Source organism: Bison bison, unplaced genomic scaffold (genome assembly GCF_000754665.1).
Source record: "Bison bison bison isolate TAMUID 2011002044 unplaced genomic scaffold, Bison_UMD1.0 scf7180017864104, whole genome shotgun sequence".
Classification (NCBI taxonomy): Eukaryota; Metazoa; Chordata; class Mammalia; order Artiodactyla; family Bovidae; genus Bison; species Bison bison.
The window spans coordinates 1,212,526-1,217,695 of NW_011494676.1; the positions used below are offsets into that span (position 1 = coordinate 1,212,526).

At 43.6% G+C, this 5,170-nt stretch overlaps 1 long non-coding RNA gene across 1 annotated transcript in view; it reads left to right on the top strand.

Annotated features, from left to right (window-relative positions):
• Window positions 1-1,447: 1,447 nt before the first annotated feature.
• LOC104987706 overlaps window positions 1,448-5,170 on the top strand; it is a 7,775-nt gene continuing 4,052 nt past the window's right edge. Inside the window, exon 1 of the long non-coding RNA XR_825157.1 lies at window positions 1,448-2,285. This is a non-coding gene — a long non-coding RNA (uncharacterized LOC104987706). The remainder of the gene's footprint in view (window positions 2,286-5,170) is intronic.

Genomic DNA, 5,170 nt, shown 5'->3' on the forward strand with positions numbered 1-5,170 from the left:
GGGGCGGGGTCAAGAGCTCCACACCTCGGGTGGCGCGAACGGAGACGCTTCCGGCGGCGGCTGCGGCTGCGGCTGCGTGGATTCAATTTGCCCAGAGCCCACGAGGCGCAGGTGCGCGGTGCGCGGGGCGACTCCGTGGTTCTCCGGCGCCCACTGCCTGCCTGGTTCTAACCCCGCGGGCAGTAACCGAAAAACGGTCTTGAAGAAAGAGAGGGAGAGGTGGAAATACATTAAGAGAAAATAAGAAATCCTCGGTGATTTCTTCATCTAAAGACACCCTGAAGATGAAGTCGGCGTCCGCAGGGGCTCAGTCCTCCCGGCGCTGGTGAAGGTGAGTGAGTAGACTTCCCAACAGCAGCTGGAGCCAAAGCAGACAACCTGGGCCCGGCAACCAGCCCCTTTTCCTCCCCAGAATGGCAGCACTTGAACGTGTGTCTCTCCCTCGGCTTTTGAAGGATTCCCAGGACGCAACAAATAGGATTCTTTTCATTGCCCTTACTAAGGTCGGTAGTGGCTGGTGGCTAGATGGCGCAGCATCTTTTGTTTGCTGCTATGGCAGGCAACCTTTTTCATTCACATCTCTCTCCTCTCACTTCTGATCCTTCCTGTGACTGCAGCCACCGGGATCCCAAGGGCAAGAAAAACTGGGAAATGCTGGTTATGGGGGTCAGCCTCAAGCACACAGATCAGGGGAGAAGGGTAGAGAGGAAATCTGGAAGGGCAGAGAATATTTAGTCCAAATGCAATATGAAAAAAAACATCCAAAAATGTGCACCTCCTAACGCACGGATCATATGCAAGGAGACGTGTTAAAAAATAATTTCCAGAAAAAGGTAAAATCATAACTTGCATAGTTATAACAAATGAACATGTGTTAAAGAATGTATTTGATTCCTAGGACAGAGGAATATAGGTGTTAAAAATCTGTTCGAAGATAGAGTCAAAGTAACATTTGAAGATAAAGTGAACGAAATTTTTGATGAGTGAAACTGAACTTTCAAAAATTCAATAAATTTCACCGCCGGTCGTGATACTTACTGCGTCTTACTAGACATACACACAATACTACATCACAAAGACAACTGGATTTGAAAGGAACCGGTTTCCCCTGGACTGCTAAATGTTCTGTTCTCCGCATTGAACGCCGTTATTTGAAAAAAGGTGCACAGGCTTCAGCCGACTGCCAGACAGATGCTGGGCAGGACAAAGGTCAGGCAGGCAACGGAGCGCGCCTGGCCGCAACTCATAGAGGGTGGGAGAACAGGAGCAGGAGGCGGACGTCACTTCCCCTAGAGAGCGCCCGCCCGCCGGTTGGCCGCGCCGGACGCCGTGGGAGGAGGGAGGCGGGGACTAGGGCGGGGCGTGGGCTGGAGGGAAGCGCGGATTCCCGTTGACGTCACGGATGGGGCGTGTCGTATGTAGATATCTGAGCGCAGGGGCTGCTGGTCCGTCTTCTGGTGCTTAAATACTATATGGTCTCCCGTGGCGTGGAGAGGACTTTTGCTTTGAAGTGCGTGTATCCGCTGTGTGGAAAGTCCAGGAAGGCTCCGGGATGCGGGGAGTGAAGTGAGCATGTCTAAATAGTGTAGGGCATATGAGGTTGAGGTGGGGCAGGCAAAACGCGATGTTACGTATTTGGAAACAAATATAGTTGTAAAGGGGGTGATGTCATGCTGTTGTTAGTCGAATATACTCCAGATTTGTTGATGCTTATGCGATTTTCCCAAGTGGGGAATTGAGATACTGGGTGAATATGCATCGTGTTTTCCTTTGGTTTTTTTCATGCATACAAAAACAGACTTCATTGATGAATGTTAGCTTTCTATTTTATTTTTATGTAATAAGGTGATTTATCAGTTATCATACAGGTGTGCAGCAAAAGTTTTATGCTACTGAGAATGTTTTGTGTATGTAAGCTCCTGAGGTTGTAACTGTAATTAGATTTGCAGAGGAGCCAAGAGCCGTAATGTGACCAGTTTTTTCATCTGACGGTGAGAGACTGCAAGTAAACCATTTTTCCTACTGGTTTTCTGTCCTTTAGTCTAGGACGTTATTTCTTGAATCGTCAGCTGACTTGCTTTCACATATTACCAAGTTGCTTCGTCCTGGCCTAAACTGATTTAGTGGTGTCTGATGTTTTGCAACCGTATGAACCATAGCCTACGAGGCTGGTTTGTCCAAGAGATTTCTCAAGCAGGAATACTGGAGTGGGTTGTCATTTCTTTCTTCAGAGAATTTTTCTCACCCAGGGGTCAAGCTCGGATCTCTTTAAGTCTTCTGCACTGGTAAGTGGTATTTGTTTGTTTGTTTGTTTTTACCGCTAGTGAATTATTGGTAGTGTGTGCCTGCTCAGTCGTGTCCGACTCTTTGCAACTCCATGGACTGTAATCCACCAGACTCCTGTGTCCATAGGATTTTCCAGGCAAGAATTCTGGAGTGGGTTGCCATTTCCTTTCCCAATCATTTCTAGGGAATTCCCTAAGTACCACCCCACTTATCATTTGCACCCCAAGCAGCCTCTTCGTATTTCTAGATCCAGTTCTGTCTTCCCCTCACCTTTTCTCTCAGACTTTCTCTTACTACCTCCCTAGACAGAAAGCAGTAGTTCTCTTTCCTAAGCTTCCAGTGAGCACCTGACATGCTTCAGTAACCTGGCAAATTAGGAAGTTTCCTAAACATCCCTTCTCCTTAAATGGCAGTAAGAATTCTACAGGGCATTTTTTTTATTCAAATATAATCTTAGTTTTTTCCCTATCTGAAAATATTGATCTACAGTTTAGAAGAAAACCTCAGGTCCAGTGTGGCAGATGTGGCCTATTTTGCCAATCCCTTCACTCTCAGTTCTGATCCACAAAGTATTTGCAAGTAGAAACTATGGGGGCGATTCTTACTATTTTAAAAAATTAACTTCTTAAGATATAATTTGAAAATAATGACATTTTTAAAAATTAATTTAAGACGTTAAAACTTGGAATGATTCTTATTACTTTAAAAAATTAATTTCTTAAGATATAATTTGAGAATAATGCATCCATTTCAAGTTTGATGACTTTTGACAAATCAATGTACCCAAGGAGCCACTACCCTGTTCAAGAAAAAAGAACTTCCCCACTACTCCAAAATGTCCTCCTGTGCTCCTTTGCGGTCAATCTCCCTACCACTCCCTGTCCCAGGTGATCAGTGATCTAGTTCCTGTCACTATGGACCAGTTTTGTCAGTTCTCAAAATTCAGAGTATGTACTTGTTCATCACCCAGCATGACGCTTTTGAGAGCAATCCGTATTATTGCCAAGTATCAGGAATTCATTTCATTTTATAGAAGAGTAATATTCCTTTGAATGACTGTATCACAATTATATCCATTCACCTCGTGATGGATATTTGAATGGTTTTCAACTGGGGGGTCTAGAGGGCTTCCCTTGTGGCTCAGACGGTAAAGAATCTGCCTGCAATGCAGGAGACCCAGGTTGAATCCCTGGGTCAGGAAGATCCCCTGGAGAAGGAAATGGTCTGGAGAATTCCAAGAACAGAGGAGCCTGGCGAGCTACAGTCCATGGGGTTGCAGAGAGCTGGACACTGACCGAGTGACTAATGTGAACAAAGCTACATAAAAGCAACCCTTTTTTGTGGGCATATATTTTATAAATTTCATTTAAAATTTTTAATTCTTTAATATGAATTTATTTTGTGAAGGATATTACATTCACAAATACAAAAATTATTCAAATGTCCAAAAGGCTGAATTGTTTCCTATCAAGAGCATATTTAATATAAGCCACACAGTATGTCAGGTGTATTATTAGATTATTTCATTTAATCTGCACAACAACTTTATGAAGTACTTATTATTATTTTCATGTGAAAGTGAAAGTCACTCAGTCATGTCTGACTCTTTGCGACCCCATGGACCATACAGACCATGGAATTCTCCAGGCCAGAATACTGGAGTGGGTAGCCATTTCCTTCTCCAGGGGAATCTTCCCAACCACACTTGCAAAACTGGCGTTGCCCAAGGTCAAACAGAAGGCGAATAGCAGCAAGTTCTGCCAATCCCACAGCCACACCTCATCAGATTGGGCTCCTAACCACAAACCCACCCTAATGTCATTGTAATAAACTCAGTGTGTCTGACAGACCTGGAAACCAATATCCAAGCAGGCCCTAGTCATGGTGTTATTTCTTGATTGGCTTTTTTTGGTCAAAAACTCATCTGTTGGGAGTGCAGAGCATAATAGCATGGACAGACTTCCTTGAGACTGAGGAAATCTGTTAGAAACTCGAAAAACCCGTTTTCTAATCAGTAAGGCACTGAAAGTTAACTTTGATCTTGGTTTATATATTTCATATTTGACCAAGGAAACTTCCCACTGTTGGGGATGAGTAGGATGTACAACTTTTACTTTCAATGACCTAGATACTCCATCTGCATATTGTGCTTTTTAATTAGTTTTCTTTGGACCTACCCTTAAACATCATCCCACTCTCCACTCACACTCTCAGTACCCACTCGGATCTCAGAGGCTTCTGGGACTGAACAGATCTATGAATGCCATCCCCGAGGTAGTCAGGAAGGGATGACAGTCCTTCCCTCCATGCTCCTGGCTTTCCTATTTGGCCCCTGTAGTTCCAGGTCTTAATGTCTTAAGTTATGTTTAAATGTCTATTGTTGTTGTTAGCCTTTACAGGGTTCTTTTTTATTTTTTGCTAACTCTAAAATGTTTATTCTCTAAAAAGTTAGTTGCTTTTTATACAGTTGTACAAATTTCTTAATGTTTCTTTGGCAATGGAATATACTGGAATTTTCAGTCAGTTCAGTTCAGTCGCTCAGTCATGTCCGACTCTTTGTGATCCCATGAATCACAGCACGCCAGGCCTCCCTGTCCATCACCAACTCCAAGAGTCTACCCAAACCCATGTCCATCGAGTCGGTGATGCCATCCAGCCATCTCATCCTCTGTCGTCCCCTTCTCCTTCTGCCCCCAATCCTTCCCAGCATTAGGGTCTTTTCCAATTGGAATTTTACAACTATATAAAAATGTTACCTTTACCTAAGAAAGAGTATTTACTATATGTACATAGTTGACTGACAAAATTCTCTACCATCCAGCACCCTATTTAATTAACAAAATAAGTTGCCTCAAAAGGGATATTATAGGATTTCTAAAAAAGA